This window comes from Peromyscus maniculatus, chromosome 9, assembly GCF_049852395.1.
Source record: "Peromyscus maniculatus bairdii isolate BWxNUB_F1_BW_parent chromosome 9, HU_Pman_BW_mat_3.1, whole genome shotgun sequence".
In the NCBI taxonomy this organism is placed as follows: Eukaryota; Metazoa; Chordata; class Mammalia; order Rodentia; family Cricetidae; genus Peromyscus; species Peromyscus maniculatus.
In genome coordinates, this window is record NC_134860.1 from 45,527,310 (window position 1) to 45,536,661 (window position 9,352).

At 44.8% G+C, this 9,352-nt stretch overlaps 1 long non-coding RNA gene across 1 annotated transcript; it reads left to right on the forward strand.

Annotated features, from left to right (window-relative positions):
* Window positions 1-618: 618 nt before the first annotated feature.
* Window positions 619-4,987, forward strand: LOC121832270 (uncharacterized). Its single transcript, XR_013042359.1, has 2 exons — window positions 619-2,008; window positions 3,742-4,987. It is a non-coding gene; the product is annotated as an uncharacterized LOC121832270 (long non-coding RNA).
* The last annotated feature ends 4,365 nt before the right edge of the window (window positions 4,988-9,352 follow it).

Genomic DNA, 9,352 nt, shown 5'->3' on the forward strand with positions numbered 1-9,352 from the left:
TTGGGGTTTATAAGCACAAACATCACAAACATTTGTTGTCAAGTTATGGTTACAGTTTTCACCAATCAAGATTTAGAGATACAGTGCAAGCCTTTCAGTCCGACCAATCAGATCCATTTGTTCCTTCTGTGGTTAGGAATGGCCATGATGTTTCTAAAGAACTAAAGATGTATGACGACTATTTCTATGGTTTAAGGAGGAGGTGGATCAGCCATTGGAAGGTTCCCAAGCTGTAGGGGAGCTGGGAAACCTGAACTGTATTTTACCCTGCAGATAAGAGAGTCTGAAGTCAAAATGCCAACACTCAGGCCAAGGTGCTTTTGCCTGCTTGGGTTGCCTGGTTTCTCAGGATTGTGAGACTCGCCCTTTACTTTTGCCCTGTTCTCCTGGATGCCTATTGAAGACAAGGACAGAGAGTGATTTACAGTGGCTCCTTTTCCATCTTCACCTCATGATCGAGCCTCAGTCTGTACCTAATAGTCTGAGCTAATAGATGATGGTGATGACAAAGACCATGGTTTCTGCTTTAGGTTCCTGCCTTGAGTTCCTGCTCCGATGTCTGTCAGTAACGGAATCGGAAGCTGAAGTAAACCCCTTTGTCCCCTTAAGTCGGTGTTTACCATGGCAACAGGAAAGCAAGCATCAGCCTAGAGAGGTAGACACACAAGGAGCCTTTGCTCACTAATCTTCAGACTGTCCATCTGGGTGATGGGTTAAAAGATGAAGACAGCTATGTTGACAATAGCTGTCTGGGATTGAGGGGAAGTGGTTTCCTTTTGCCAAGTGTCCTGTCATTATATCTACTGCCTCTCAGATCTCCAAGGATTGTACTGTCTCGGTCATGAAGATTGATTCTGGTAAAGCTCTGGTATAAAGCTGATGCCTGAAGCTAACGCTCTGAGTCTCTGCTTCTGCTACCTTCTGGACATGAATGAGCATCGTGCCACAGGGTGCGGGATCCTGGCTTCTCTAGGACAATGGGACATTTGATGCAACTCAGAAATTACCCAACAAGATTGAGGATGGGTAAATACATCCTCTCTCCAGTCTTCCCTTGGATGGACAGTCTGATGCTGCCTTTTCCTTCTCTATAGTCTGGCCAGCGATGACATGTGTGACTAAGGTGTACTCACCAAGAAATAGCTGCATCTCCTTAAGGCTTGTTGGGAAACGGCAGACAGCACAATGAAACATCAAATTCCCTACCTTGCCCGACTCCCCCACTCCCTTCCCTTTCACTGTCACTCATTTTATGTCCTAAAGCATTGGCTCCCCTACGTTTTAAAGAAATCCAGAGTGGGGAGTCATCGGCATGGGCTTTAGTGTTCAGAGTGAAGTTTTGTTTGAACTCTATTCAAGACTTCTCTCCTATACCTTTCCGTTTTAATATCAAGCTGTCGAAAGAAGCAGAGCCCAGTACCTCTGATGTGGAAGGGATGGTCTCTGCACGGGCCCTTATTTCCACTGTCCTCACGGCAAGTTTGAGCAGGAAGGTGAAAACCATGACATTGGCTACTATCTTTCATTCCTTGCTTACTCCGTGCTGATTTGGTAGCCTCACTTTTTCTTCTTTGTCTGCGCACTTGTAGACATGCCCTCAGCCTTCACATGGCATTGCATCAAGAGGATCCAAATTCCTTTGGCTGAGCTTTGTGTTTTTCCATCCTAATATGTTAAATGGTGACTCAGTCCCCCGGGATCTCAGATCCCTGCTGTGAATTGGTGGTATTAGAAAGTTATGGTCGTAACTTTCCATTCTAATCACCCTGAATGAGTTCCTCTGCTCTGATGTGACTGCCAAGTTCCCGAAAGATCCTTCACAGATGAGTTCCAGACAGATGAGTGTTTTTGTCAACAGACAGAAATAAAAATTGGAACTTTGAGTCTACTGGGTTAGGGGTGCTGAGACTGAACCATACAGGGACACTGCCCTTGTATGGTTCTTACCTCGACATTTGGTCACGCACTGGCCCTACTATGGAGCTATCTCATTGTGAAGAGCCGTGGGGTTAGTAGAGGTGTATATTTCAGATCTCTTCCAATTGGCTTATGAACAGCAATGACATAACCTAGGATTTTATGAGCTCATGAATCTTGAAATCCCAGCACATGCCTTTGGAGTTTAGAAAATAGCCCCAAGTTTTTCTGAGATATTACAGTGAAAACACGGAGAAGAGCCTTCTGTCTCCAAGCTGTGGAGCCTCCACTCTGAGCCTTTGCAATTGTATGATAGAAGTTGCTTTATTTGGGGAAGAAGAAGGATTAGTCTACGACTTTGGGGTCCCTCGGGCTGGGTGGGAACAGGTCTTCGATGATCAGAGAAAGATGGAAAATGACCATCAGAAGCAAGATGGAAAAGGTCCTTGATGGTCAGAGAAGCGAGCCACAGTACATAATCCACCTGAAAATCTCAGGCAGTCAGCTCAGAGAAGCTGTGTGGGAACCAGGCCCTCTGAACAGAGCTAGGAGCATCTCCTGAAGCCGTGACCTCTGTGGAGTCTCCTAAGGAGCCCCAGTCTGAGAAGCATTTACTAGAACTGCAGGGGGTGTAATGGGGGATGGGAAACAGGGTGATGTCCCAGGATGTCTGAGATTTAAACCTGTTTCCACATGAAAAAAAAAAATTAGAGGCAGGCTGAGTTCCAAGGCCCCACTGCCCAAGCCCTGGGTCTCTTTCTCCATCTACTGCCAACTCTAATACAGATTTACCTCTCTGGGTTGTTTAACTCCCTTTGTCTGGTTTCTAAAGGAGACAGGATAAATTTAGGAGCCATGTGGACAAAATGGTTCCCATGTAGGGGCTTCTAGGATCAAAAGAATCCTTTTAGGTTCGGGAGTCTGGGTTTTTTTGGAAGGAGAATCCCCTTCCTCCATGGTGGATACTACTTTGCTTAAGGATGAACATAAGGAAGGCATGTCTATTTCCAGGGACAACCAAGGTTAAGGCAGACTGAAGTATCTGGAATCGAAGACTTTTTATTAAAGGGTTCTTTGGGGACCACAGACTTGTAAACAGAGACGTGTCCTCAACATTTTCTTGGTCATATCTCTGGTGCCAGGGTGTCTGGCTGCTGTTTCGTTGGGAGCTGCGTCCAGAATTAACTACAGATTACTCAGCCTGGGTCTGGTTTCTCTGTCTCGGTAGACAGCAGGACTATGAGCTGATGGTCCCCAAAGGCCTTCTAAATGCAGACACAGCATCTCCTCAGCCGCTTTCTCCTGCTTTGCTCCTCTCTGTGTGTATTGGTGATAGCTGGGCCAGGCCATCCCTATAGAGGTAACTGGGTAAGTTTCAGAAAGCAAGGGGCAAGACAGCATTTTTTTTATGGTGTCCCAATTTTGGTGGTTTTCTGACTTGTGTGTTCTCTTTTCTCCCTGACTTCTTTCCTGCATTTCTTTTCCTTTTCAGGTAGGTGAATGGGTAAGGGTTCTGTTAGGCTATCAAGGCACCCAGGAGAGCTGGGATGCTGGTGGGGTACCAAGGGTCAGTGCTGAGATGGGAAAGTCCTTCACAAATGACACTCAAGACATTTCTGTAAGGGAGCTGCTTCTCTGTCTTAGGTCACACTAGATACAAGCTGATCTCTCCAACTCACAGGCACCTCCTGGAACAGTGATTTTCAAACAATTTAAGAGTCTGACCTCTCCACAGCCCTGTACATTCAACAGAGAAGATGGAGTGACGGGGGTGTGCAGGTTTTCCATCCTTTTGACGTTTTTCTCTCCCCTTTCTCTTGGCAGTGCGCCACAGGCCCTTCCACAGCACCTGACACCTGCAGAACGGTGGAAAGCTCGAACTGTGCTTGGAAACGTGGAAGACATTTTCCAGATCATGACACTCTTTAAGGCTAGGTAGAGATCTCTGGTTTCACCAAAGCGTGTGAGTGTGTCACCAACACCAGCGCTAGTCTCTACAAAGCCATTTGATACTTGGAGCTAGTTGCTCCCTAGAAGAAAGTGACAAGTTGTGTTCTATAAAGGGCATGTAGAAATGTGGATGGTGGTGATGGAGGCACCCATTTCCACCACAGCCTCTGTGTCCCAGCTCAGAATACCACAGAAGCATAAGGATGACTTCTCGGAAGCTACAAATCTGCTCCGGGCGCAAAGAGAGAAGTTTTGCCCATCACTTCTTCTGAACCAAAGATCTGTAACAATCAAAAGCCATAGGAGCTCTGTGGTGTCACAGGGGATGCCATGAAGGGCATTGACAGCAAAGTGGTAGCTTTGACAACTTACGTAATTGTTTTAGAGCGTATGTGTTTAGATATGTCTCGACCTCCCCCAACAGTTCTGTCTCCTGGAGTTTTCAATTCACAGTCCTCGTGGGTCCGCAGACTACTCCCCAAGCACGCTGGTTGCTGAGGCTTTCTCTATAAACATAGCTAAGGAGACAGGGAGCAGCTGTGTCACATGTTTCTGTGACTGATGGGCTTGTGTGGGATTCTCACTGCTATGGTTTATAGTCTGTCTTGGATACTAATGCATAGGAAGCTTCCACTCTAATGTGGCAATGTGAGATGTGCTGGAGCCTTTAAAAGGAGGGCCTCAGTGCAAGACAGATGGGTGATGGGGGTACCACCTTGGGCAGGCACTGAGTCAGTCTCGAAAGCTCTTGGGTCATTATAAAGGAGCAACATGACCCCTTCCTAGCGTCTCTGGCTTCCCACTCACAATGGAATCTCTCATTTTTACACCCATTCCCACCATGATGCCATCTGCCATAATATTGTGTGGGCCTTTACCAGAGGCCAAATGGACTGTCAATCTCTAAAACCATGAACTGTACAAACCTCTTTTCTTTTCAGCCTCAAGTATTTATTCGAGCAACAGCAAAGGGATTAATACACTAACCTACCCTGGAAAGCTGCTACTGTACCTTCAGCCTTCACTTGGAAGTAGTGACCATTGTTTATGATCACAAAATTATAACTTGCAGCTCATGTTATCATGTGAGAGAAAAAAAATAAAGCTATGGACTTAGAAATGGCTCATGGGCTTACTCTAATAAATTCCATCCCATTTCATTGCAAATATTTCTGAGAATTCAGGAAGGGAAACCCAGCAAGTTCTATTACTTCATCCTTGAGTAACTGTTAATGGTTATACATATAAAACACACAGAGAATTTATATTAAATGTATTTTTCACCTATAAAGAAATGTGTTTTGTTTAACAGAGTATAACTGTGACATCTTGGGGTTTGTGTAAGCTACTGGGTCCTACTTGACAAATACATAAATATAGAATTCAAATATTTCTTTTGTGTGTGTTAAAATAAGATGTACTCAGTTGTGTCTTCCATTCCTTGGTCCTTTAACACTGATAGCAAATGTGGGACTGGATAGAGTCCACTGCCCCATCTGTGGGGTCCTCACCACCCCTGCTTTGCTTCTACATGGACATTTCTCTGACATTCCAATCCAAACCGTTCCTGGGTCCCGAAGAAGGCAGTGCTGTAATGAGGCTCGAGATGTGGGGTCTGGCAGGAGTGTCTTGTGTTAAAGGGTTGACATGGGACAATGAACCTCGTGATGAAAGGAATGTTGTTAACCACCACTTTCAACTGGTGGTGGTTTGCCATTCATCCATTCAATAAACATCAAATGGCAGCCTATGGGTTAGAATCTACCCCACTTTTCTGGACTGTCTTTACTTGCTCAAGTGTGTACCTGTGAGTTAATTGTTTATTCCTAGAGAGATGCTGGGTGTGATCCTGGATGGGAGTAAAACAGTATGTGTGAGTGAGCATACAGTTCCTAGGACAATCTTAAACAGTGGACCAATTGCATTTATTCATGTGCCTTTCCCATTCACTAAGATTTCAAAATACTGCCTGTATGTGAAAGTCATACTGAGGAGGCTAAGAACACAAGCTTCCAAATAAAACAGTCTGGCTTCAATTCTGATTCTGCTGTTATAGGGAGCCCACCAGAGAGGACCACTCAACTACAGTGTATAGCCAATAGAACGTCTTTATTCCAGTCAGGTGGGACCTCACCCAAGTGTTCAGGGACCTGGGTAGATAGTCTTAAGTATCCAGAACATAGGGTTTTTAAAGGCAGAAACCACATCCTGGCATCTCCCTCAGCAGCTGCAGGGGGGCTTCACAGATGTAAGGGATTTTCACAGAAGCTAATAAGGCAAATGATTGGGGGGGGGTGAGGAGGGGCTTCAACACAGATGCACAGATGGTTTCAACAGAAGCTAGGTTAGCTAGGACATCCTGACCTTTGGGTCCTAGAGTAGAGCAGGTAATTTTCCATGGGATTCTCCACCAAGGAGATCAGATTCTAGTTAAACCTGGAATGACCTCAGCATGAACACAAGATGGAGGACTTTCTGTCCGGTGTTGTCCTCTCCCACTGTCCCTGGAATGTATAGGAAATTTTGAGCTCATGATGCCATGGTTCTTTCTCCTATAACATGAGGCTTGTAGGCAGACTTTTTTGGTTGGGACCATAAACTCCCCAATAATGTCACAGAAACATTATTAATTATGAAAACTTGATCAGTAGCTTAGGCTTGCTTCTAACTAGCTCTTATAACTTAACTTAACTCATTCTATTAATTTGCCTTTTTCTGCCTTGTGGCTTTATCACCTCATCTCCGTACTGCCCATCCCACTTGCTCTGCCTTTCCTGGCGTCTCTGCCTTTCTTCTTCCCAGAGTCCTCTGTGCCTGGAAATCCTACCCTGCCTCTGCTTCCCGACTGCTGACAGAGTGTGAGCAGCTGCCTCCTGCTGCCATGACTCCCCTATGATGGACTGTACCCCCAAACTGGGATAAAGTACACCCAATATCTTTACATTGCTCTTAGGTGTTTATCACAACAGTGAGAAAAGAACTAATACTGCCCACCCCGCTACCCTTTCAGAAAGGGTCTCAGTATGCAGTCCAGGCTGGCCTCAGGTTCTCAGCTTCCTGCCTCAGCCTTTGGAAAGCTGGAATTACAAGTGTCTGCCACCAGATCTAGCTGCTAACTTGCTGGTTCTTGTCTAAAAGCTGGCAGAGATGGGTGCTGGGCACAGCACACTCTCCTTCCTCCTTTCCTCTCATACAGAATGCTCTGGAGGATCGTGGTGGATGCCAGAGTTGGATACCGCATCTTCAGAACTGAGGAGCAACCTTGACGTTAATTCACCAGTCACTTGCGGGGTACCTTCCCTGTGTAGAAAGCACAGCCCTGGCAGTGAGCGAGTTGAGGTGCATGTGCGCACAGTCCATGCACACTTCCAGGAATGTTGTGTGAAATGTAGGAGACATAACTAAAAGCAGAGTCCTCCTCAGCCCACTGTGCTCCGTGGAAGCTTTTCTATTCTTTGTTTTGAAACAGGCTCTCACTATGTAGCCCTGGCTGTCCTGGAACTCACTCTGTAGACCGGGCTGGCCTCAAACTCACAGAGATCCTCCTTCATCTGTCTCCAGAGTGTTGGGACAAAGGTATATACCACTAGGCTCAACTTCCATGGAACTTTTAACATAGCACAAAGCCAAGTCTTACTACTTACTGAGACTATGTGCTTGGATCTATATATTTATTATATCATTTATTCTTCAGGGCAACTTGGTAAGTGAATCAGTAGATTATATTATTCCCATTTTTTTTTTTTTTTAGATAGGAATCAGCCTCCAAGGATTTTAGTGGCCAGTTCAAGTTCAAAAGGCTGGTGAGTGGCAGGGGAGGTACAAACCAGATCTACCCTTAGTCTGGCTCAGAGGCACTCAGCAGCACTGTAGGCTTCCAGGCCAGAACACCTTGTTGCTGACAGGATGTCAGTCTGCAGAGCATTCCTCCTCCCTCTGCTGCCCTGACAGGCTTTTACATCAGACTGCTTCCTTGACTGAGAGCCATGCCTGAGATGGACCTACAGAGCATGACAGAAACCTTTGTGATTTCACTCCGTAAGATGTTGGAGTTGTTACTGCAGCATAACTTGGAAGATTTTTTTTGTTAGTTTTTAAGTATTTTTTTAAATAATTTGTTTTAAGTTAGCACACAAAGTAATAGGTGTCACTGTGGCATTTCCGTTTATACTTTGTTCTAGTTTGTCTCCCTCCCTCAACCCCTTCCCTGGCTCCCGGCACTTGGCTGGTCCTCTCATTCCAATTTAACCCCTTTGTGTCTGTTTCCTGCCACACATATTCCATTATTCCCTCTCCATCCCTCCTTTACCCTGCCATGTTTTCCTTTCTCATTTCATCAGCATGCGCGCACACACACACACACACACACACACACACACACACACACACACATTAATTTAAATCTAGCTTCTAGATTTAATTTTAATCTAGGTTCTGCATATGAGGGAAACTGTCTTTCTGAGTCTGGCCATTTTGTTTAATATGATTTCCTGTTTCAACCCATTTTCCTGCAAATGTCGTGATTTCTTTATGGCTAAATAAGTTTCCATTATGTATTTGCACCACATTTTCATTATCCATTCTATTGATATCTAGACTGGTTCCATTTCTTAGCTATTGTGACTAGAGCAGGAGTGAGCAATGGTTGTGCAGGTGTCACTATGGTGGGACTTAGAGTCCTTTGGGTGTGTGCCCAGCAGTGATATAGTTGGGTCACATGGCAGTTCTAGTTTTTGAGAAACTTCCACATTGGTTCCCCAGTTTATACCCCTACCAAAGAAGGAGTGTATGCGGGTTACTCTTTCCCAACATCCTTTGCCAGTATTTGTTGCCATTTGTTTTCTTGATGGCCGTTTTGTCAAGGATGAGATTGGAACTCAAGGTACTTTCAATTTGCATTTCCCTAACGAACATTTTCAAAAATATTGGTTGGCCATTTGTATTTCTTCTTTTGAGAGCTAGACAGTTCTCAGTTCATTAACCTGTTCATAAATAAGCAGCTTTGGATTTTTGGTGTCCATTTTTTTTGCATTTCTTTATGTGCCCTTTATATTAATCTCCTATCTGATGTATATAGCTAATAATGACCTTTTTTACCGTTCTATAGGCTACCTCTCCACTTGATTATTTCGTTCACTGTGTTGAAGCTTTTTAATTTAGTATAATCCTATTAGTCAGTGCTACTAGATTATTGTTCAGAAAATCCTCGCCTGTGCCTATACACTGAAGTATACTGCCTATAATTTCCTTTAATTGTTCAAAGTTCCAAGTCTTACGTTGAAGTCTTCAATCCCTTGAACTGATTTTTTTGTTTTTGTTTTTGTTTTTGTTTTTTTTGTTTTTCGAGTCAGGGTTTCTCTGTGTAGCTTTGCGCCTTTCCTGGAACTCACTTGGTAGCCCAGGCTGGCCTCGAACTCACAGAGATTTGCCTAGCTCTGCCTCCCGAGTGCTGGGATTAAAGGTGTGCACCACCACCGCCTGGCTG